We start from the raw sequence: 8,872 nt of genomic DNA on the forward strand, positions 1-8,872 counted from the left end.
GTTACGCGAAGAATGAATATTAGTAAAAAGGAAAATTTTATGATTAAGTATATTTTATTACGATACGTGATATGTGAATCTATGTTATTAACTATTAAGGTGCATGATTATGTGATTATATGCTTATATGATATTATTTGGAATTTTAGAAAATAAGAAGTGCATTAATTACTATTTATATAGGTTATAAATGCATTTTTATTCTTTAAGAAAAATAATTTTTTAATTTATTTTTATTTATAAATTTCGAATTTGATTTTATTAAATTCCTAAAATTTTAAGCTATTTTATGATGTCACTCTTGTAATTTATAGATTTATGGTTTTTATTATAAAATGTATTCTTTGTAATTAATTAGATTAATAATTATTAGATTACCTAATTACCCTTGCATGCATTTCCACTCACAATATAAGAGAAGGGTAGTTGTGTCATTAACTACCCCACTATCTCATTTAAACTTAGCCAAATGACCATATCATCCTTGCATGCATTTTTGTGCTAGTAGTATGAGAAGGGTAGATTGGTAATTTTAAAACTCCACTAAGTAGTGCACATGGGAGAATCAAATAAAAATCTTTTCATTCCACTCACCACTTCACTCATCTCATTTTTTTCCCACTCTCTTCCCTCTCTACTCTCTTTTCTCTCTCGGCTCCCTCTCTCTCTTCTTTTCTCTCTCTTACCCGAACCCTCTCTCTCTTTCTCTATCCTACATGCAACATCAAATCCTACTTAGAATTCAATGATCTTGCCATTTATCTTCATCATTTTCAATTATCTATCCATATACTCTTTGCATGTAAGCGTTTAAGGAAGTTTTTGCATCAACATCTCTTGGTTACATCTAAGAAAATACAATGTCTTAGTGTATGACCTTAAGAGAGAGTATAGTACATAAGTTATATGATTTTCTTGGTTTGTTTTGGAGATAGGTTCGACTTTTTCTATTAAAAAGGTGGGTTTTGATTTTGATTAAAAGTTTACAAAGGGGTTTGGTTCAAAGATTTGGTTTTTGGTTTGAATGAATGAGTTTTGCAAAAGGGTTTTAATGTTCGTTTGGTTTTGATGATATATATATATAAACCTTTATTTTTGAGTTGGTTTCTTTGCATGCATGTAAAATCTTAAGTATAATCAAGTTATATTTTGTTTGGTTTGGAAATATAATGGGTTAAATGATTAGATCATTGGTTTAATTAAGTTGGATTTGTGATTTAGAGTATTGCATGTTGAGTTGATTGATTGCATGTCAATTATACAAGTTGTTTTGTTGTTAATTTGGTTATTATTTAATTTGGAAATAGAATATGGTTTATATTGGATATGTGAGTAGATAAGTATGAATAAGTTAAGTTTTGATTATTAAAAGCATGGATTTCATTCGGTTTTCAAAGAAATAAATGATTGGATTTATGCATGTTAAGATTTTGTTCAAAAATAATGTTTTGGTTCAGTTTTTGATTTAAAAGAAATGATTTCAAGAAATGTTCTTGTTTGGAATGGATTAAAATAAGTTTAAATTGTAAATGGAACCTTGCATGTCGATATTTGATAAATTGTTTGTGTTTTATTGAAAAAGACGAATGGTATATGGTATTAAAAAGGGTTGATTCAAGTTGTTTGGTCAATTTGATTCTAGAGTCTAATTACATGGTTTGTGTAAGATTTATTTGGTGTTTAAAAGATGTGGTTAGTTGCATGTCAAGTTAAGTGGTTGCATGTTGATTTCTTGGATTGGTACCATTTGTTTTGGTTCGAATTTTATAGTTAAAAATGAAGGAATAGTTGTTTGGTTGTCGAGTTATTTATGTCATGATTGTTTTGTTAAGATATAGATTTAAGCATACAAGTATATACTCGCTATGTGTTATATGAGTACTCTATGATTATGCTTGAATATACGAGTTAAGTATATAAGTATATACCACTAAGTGCTATGTAAATATTCTGTGATTATACTCGTGTATATAAGTTAAGCTTCAATGCGAGTTGGGATAATCGTTAGACGTTCAGGGAACGTCGAGTATGAATAAGTATCTAATTAGGGAATATGTTTTGGATTGTAGATTCAGATAGCGAAGGCATTCAGGATTGTAGATTCAAATAGTGGAGGCATTCAGGCTAGAAAAGGGAAAGGAAACTTAGGTGGCAGTAGTTCAGCTTCAGTAGTTCAGTTTTAATTTCAATAAAGCAGGAAAGCGATTTAAGGACAATAACTCTGCCTTGTCTTATGAATTGATATTGCTAATGCCATGAAAAAGTAGTGATTTTTTTATACTTGCGATAAACCTGTTATTGATTTCTGAGAAACCCTAATATTTTTTCTTATGATAACTTGTTATTGAATCCTATTCGACCGTTTACAACTACTTTATTGATTCATACCCGATTACATTGCCTATTTCCTTTGTCACCCTATGATCTCGTAAACCCTAAGAGAACCTTTATGAATTCCCTTGCGAAATGTCTTGAGTAACCTGAATTCTTCATTAACCTGAATACCCTATAATAGTCCATTAATATATATCATGTGAACCCTAAACCCCTCATAAATTTGAATTAGTTCTTTTGGAAACCCTGATCTTAATAACATTCCCTCATTTTAGACAACCTGTCACTTGAACCTTGACAATACATACACTTGTTATCTTGTCCTTGATCAAGAACCCTTCGAAATTAAAATGAATTTATTAAAAGGAATTGGATGGTATGTTCTGGTAAGAATGAGGCGCCAGTCATTATTAAAAACATCAGAAGCAGGGAGCCTGATTGTAACGCCTCCAAATCCGGGGTCAGAGGATTTGGTCATCACTATGAAACCTCAATCAAAATAATCTGTTAAATCAATAAATAACTTCCAGCGGAAGATATTTATCATCTATGACCCCAAACTAATCCAACATCTTTTAAGGTTACAGTTCTAGAAACAAGAATTCCAAATTTCCATAAATAAATTTTCACTTTCTTTTAAAACTCTTTTCAATAATTCCAAACCTTAAAACTTAACCCGCTAGGGTTTTTAGCACATAAACGCAACGAAAATGTAAATTTAAATCTTAAAAAAAAAATGAAACCCTCCGCAGGATCCATGCTAAAAATAATATTTAATTCGTAGTTCAATATGTTTACCTTAAAAAGCTTTACGTTAATGGAAAGATGGAGGTCTTTAATGGCGATCCAAAACGATGAACGGAGATCCTTAGCAGCTGCTCCTCAAGTGTGAAGCACTCCACCGGTATCCACCAAGAAAATGATGTAATGAAAGAGGAGGAGATGGAGAGAATTAGGGTTTTGTAAATTTTTTTGGTTGAGGCAAAAATAGGGTTTATAATAGTATATTTATAGGCAAAATTTTCAGCTGAAAAATTTCCCATAAAATATTATTATTATTAACCCTTTATTATTCTCACTAATAATTAAAATACCTTTTAATTATTAATCTTTTTTCTAAACACTTTAGAAATAATTCTCTCACTTGATTTAATTTCCAAAAATTAAATTCTTAATTAATAATATTAAGAACTTTTTCTTAATTAATCAATTAAATCTCATTTAATCAATTATTAAAATTGCCAATTAATTATTTATTTCATAAATAAATAATTATCAGCCATTATTAATTAATTTCTCCACCATTAAATCATTCTCTTTTATGGTGTGACCCTGTAAGTTCAATATTAAGCCGGTAGTAGAAATAAATAATAATAAAACTATTTTATCATTATTTATATAAATTCTCTAATTCATTAAATATGATTAATTAATTAATCATATATATTCTACATCGTGAGGGATACCCTGCAATGTCACGATTAAATACAAGGCATGGAACTTGTGTCAAGCCTATCTTATTTAATCACTTGCTTTCCCATTCACTATACTTAGTTATATTTAATGTAAATTAGAAACTCCTTTCTAATTTCATTCACTCTGGCCAGAGATTCCTGAACTAACATAAGTGGATCAGCATTGAACATTCTCTTCCTACACTGGAAGGGGTAGATCCTTTATTGATCATACACTATCTTCGTGTACGAATTCCTATACCCAGTAGAGCCCGTATAATTGTCCCTTGAGACTAAGAACTAAACCGAAGCATAGTTCAGTGTACACAAGATGACTATGATGACCTCAAGTCTAAGGATACTTGTACAACTATCACTATGTGAACAACTGCTGACACGTGAGTGAACTCCATCAGTTGTTCAGCTGTGTGAGTCATGTTCGGTGAACTTATTCTATAATAAGCACCTACATACTAGCTATAGTGTCACCACACAAATGTCTATGAGAACAGACATCCTTCATAATGAAGCAAGCATAGTATGTACCGATCTTTGCGGATTATTAATTACCAGTTAGTATTCCTACGACCAAGAACTATTTAAGTTTAGAGTTATCATCTTTTAGGTCTCATTATTATGATCTCATCACAATCCATAAAAAGCTTTACTCTAAACTGTGGTATATCTTATTTAAACATTTAAATAGATAGAGCCCGTAATAAAAACAAAACAAATCTTTTATTAATATCAATGAAATCAAAACAGATTACATAAAAGTTATTCCTAAATCCTCATACATGATTGGACTTAGGACATATCTATTTCAATCTCCCACTTGTACTAAAGCCAATCACTCTGGCATCTAATACCCATCTTGTCTTTATGACGATCAAAGTGACTCTGAGAAAGTGGCTTTGTGAGTGGGTCTGCTACGTTGTTATGTGCGTCAACTCTCTCGACGTTGACATCTCCTCTATTTTCAACTCAGATTAACCATCAAAAATAAGAAAAATGTCCTGAGTCCTTCGCAAGTACTTAAGGATTTTTTTTCACTGCTTTCTAGTGGTCTTCACCTGGATTGGACTGATATCTCCTCGTCACACTAATTGAATAAGCAACATCAGGCCTTGTACACAACATCGCGTACATGATATATCCTATTGCTGAAGCATAAGGAATCTTACTCATACGCTCTCTTTCCTCAGGTGTCTTAGGAGACATTTTTTTGGAAAGGGACACTCCATGGCTCATCGATATGAGACCTCTTTTGGAGTTTTCCATGCTAAACCATGGGTAAGACCTATCATTCTTCTAGATCTATCTCTATAGATCTTCATACCAAGAATGTAGGATGCTTCTCCCAAGTCCTTCATGGTGAAGTTCTTTGATAACCATACTTTGACTGATTGTAGCATCGGTATATCATTTCCTATAAGAAGTATGTCATCCACATATAATACAAGAAATGTTACCGCGCTCCCACTAACCTTCTTATAGACACATGGTTCATCTATGTTTTTGATAAAACCAAACTCTTTGATTGTCTCATCAAAATGGATGTTCCATCTACGTGAAGCTTGCCTTAAACCATATATGGTTCGCAGCAGCTTACACACTAGGTGTTCATTTCCCTTGGAAAGAAAACCCTCTGGCTGTGTCATATACACTTCCTCCTCAAGTTCCCCATTGAGGAAGGCCGTTTTCACGTCCATTTGCTAGATCTCATAGTCGTAGTAAGCAGCAATCGCAAGCAAAATCCGAATTGATTTTAACAGGGCTACAGGCGAAAAAGTTTCTTCAAAGTCAATCCCTTGCCTTTGTTTGAGTCCTTTTGCCATGAGCCTGGCCTTATAGGTCTCCACCTGGTCATCTGCTCCAATCTTTTTTTTGTATACCCACTTGCACCCAATAGGCTTAACATCTTCAGGCGCCTCAACCAAAGTCCATACTTGGTTGGTATACATAGATTACATTTCGGATTTCATGGCACTATGCCATTTCTCTGAGTCAACACTACTCATAGCCTCATTATAGGTCACAGGGTCTTCATCATCAATGATTGACAACTCATTGCCATTACCAATGACAAGGCCATAATACCTCTCAGGTTGGCGAGACTGATAAGTGGCATTTTATACCACTTAGAATGTCTTAAAATAGCTTAAATTGGTGTCTTGAAATCAAGTATTTTGTGTATTTGATGCATTTTTCTAGTGTTTGTGCATTTCAGGGTATTAGTTGCATTTCGGGGGAGTAATCATCAAGAATAAGTCTTGGCATGTGTTTAACATTGCGAGAGGGAAGAAAGGAGCAGATTACAGCGAAGAAATGGAGCAAACTCAGGGAAATTCCAGTAGGGTACTGAGCGCCCGCTCAGCATAGCTGAGCGGCCGCGCAGAAAGCTGAGCGCTCGCTCAGCTATGCTGAGCGGCCGCGCAGGGTCGGGAAATTTGATAATTTATTTTAGACTTCTACTTCTGTTTGGCTTCCAACTTCTATGTAATCTGAGTTTTATGGGACTATTATATAAGTAGATTTAGAGACGTTTTCACAAGGTTGGATCGTTGTATTAAGCAAGGAGAGAAGGAGACAAGGAAGAAGACCGTTTTAGCACACCGCAACGAAGAGGAAGCATATTTTCTTGTGATTCTTATTTCATTGTAACGTTGGATGCTAGTTTTCTTGCTTTTGAACCTATTTACTCTTGTGACGTACTCTACTTTAATATAATTAGTTTAGTTATTATTCTCTTGTGTATTTTTATCATGTTTTCATATGAACCCATGATGACGATAAGTGCTATTATGGGCTAATCGTGATCATGGGGTCGTAACAGATTTAATATGGAATTCTTTAGTTAGTTGTTTAATACCTTAGTGTGTGATGATTGTATGATATCTAGTATTGGTTGTGCGTATTCGTCTTATGTGCGTCGCGAACATATATGATAGGGTGTTAATCTCTTATGAAGCGATAGTGGATCTCGAGATTTAGAACTTGCCATGCTAGCATAGGTTCATGCATGATGTTGCATGATTAGTGGGTAACTCTAACCGTTTATTTGCCCTGTGTAATCAAAAGGAATAACTTGTGCTTAAATCATTATGTTATCAATTTTTATAGACATATAAGGACTCAACATAATTAATGCCTATTCAACTTCTATCTTAATTGTGGATGTTTGGTAGAATGGTATTAGTACAATGAAAGTTCGTTTTTATCAGTTTCGTGTTATTTGATTAATATCATCACTGTTGCATGCTAAGGGTAATAATAATAACTATTGAAGGAAGTAGTAATGAAGTTGTGATCTCATGAGTGTTTTAATATTGTTAATTCGAAGTGTTAATTAAGTAGTTAATTGTAGTTAATAATCAATTAATATTATTCTAAGTGTTAGTGTCTTAACATTGAGAAGTAATCATACATTGGTGAGTGAGTTTAATTGAACATAATTAGTCTGAGTCTCTGTGGGAATGAACTAGAAAGTATTCTATATTACTTGCGAACGCGTATACTTGCGTGTATTATTATCGCGTGTTTTTGCCCTAACAAGTTTTTGGCGCCGTTGCCGGGGACTCGGCGTATTTGTTTAGTTTATGTACTTACCATCATTGGTCGTTAGGACTCAGTGATTAAGACGTATTTGTTACTTATTGTCTCTGGTTATGTTTCAGGTACTTTAGCGAGCGTTTATGCAAACTCGTTCTTGATTTGGAAACTGAATTTACAAGGGGATATCCTCGCAAGAGGACTTTAGATACAGCTGAAGAGACAGACGAAGTTCTTGATATTCCGGAGAAGATAGATTTTGAAGATTCGGATTCAGGAAGTGAGCAGAAAGAACCAGTAATCATGGGTGATCGTATTGTTCAGGAAGATCCAGCTCTTATGGACTTTTCTCGGCCTAAATTTGATGACATTCAGTCAAGCATTCTTCATCCGGCTATTCAAGCTAACACCTTTGAAATCAAGCCGGGCACTATTCAGATGGTGCAGAATTCTGTTTCTTTTGGAGGAGCTGCGACTGAAGACCCCAACATGCACATAAGGAATTTTGTCGAGATCTGCAGTACTTTCAAGTATAATGGCATGACTGATGAGGCTATCAAGCTGAGGCTTTTCCCATTCTCACTGAGGGCAAACCTAAGGACTGGTTACATTCTGAACCAGCTGGGTCCATCACTACTTGGCAAGATCTTGCGCAAAAGTTTCCGGTGAAGTTTTATCCGATGGCAAAGACTGCTGCTATGAGGAGTGCTCTTACTCAGTTTGCGCAACAACCTACAGAATCTTTGTGCGAAGCATGGGAACGCTACAAGGAAATGTTGAGAAAGTGTCCACATCATGGAATGCCTGATTGGATGGTGATCACTGGTTTCTATAATGGTTTGGGGGCCCAATCTCGGCCCATGCTCGATGCAGCAGCTGGAGGCGCCTTGTGGGCCAAAAGCTATACTGAGGCTTATAATCTTATTGAGACTATGGCCGCAAATGAGCATCAAAACCCAACTCAGATGATGATTCCTGGAAAGGTAGCAGGTATTCTGGAAGTCGATGCAGCCACCGCTATTGCAGCGCAGCTCCAAGCGCTGTCTATGAAGGTCGATTCTCTAGCTACCTATGGAGTTAATCAAATAGCTATGGTCTGTGAGCTTTGTGTAGGTTTTCATGCTACGGATCAGTGTTTTCTTGTCAATGAATCTGTTCAGTATGTGAACAATTATCCGCGACAACAGCAGCCTGTGCCAGCTACTTATCATCCTAACAACAGAAATCATCCAAATTTCATCTGGGGTAATAATCAGAATGCTATTCAGCCACCATATCAGCAAGGTGTGAGTAAACAGTTCAATCCACCTGGATTCCAGCAACTGCAACAATATGCTCAAAGGCAATCATATCCTCAACAGGGAAGTGCAGCTGCACCTACTAGTGCTGATTTTGAGGAACTTAAGTTATTATGCAAGAGTCAGGCGGTTTCTATTAAGACCTTGGAAAATCAAATTGGTCAAATAGCCAATGCAGTGCTCAATCATCAAGCTAGAACACTTCCCAGTGACACGAAAGTACCAGGCAGGAAG

General features: G+C 35.0%; 1 non-coding gene across 1 annotated transcript; it reads right to left on the reverse strand.

Moving 5' to 3' along the window:
* Nucleotides 1-8,035: 8,035 nt before the first annotated feature.
* On the reverse strand, nucleotides 8,036-8,142 carry LOC141715435 (small nucleolar RNA R71). The gene has a single exon (XR_012572199.1). It is a non-coding gene; the product is annotated as a small nucleolar RNA R71 (small nucleolar RNA).
* Nucleotides 8,143-8,872: the final 730 nt, after the last annotated feature.

This window comes from Apium graveolens, chromosome 3, assembly GCF_009905375.1.
Source record: "Apium graveolens cultivar Ventura chromosome 3, ASM990537v1, whole genome shotgun sequence".
Classification (NCBI taxonomy): Eukaryota; Viridiplantae; Streptophyta; class Magnoliopsida; order Apiales; family Apiaceae; genus Apium; species Apium graveolens.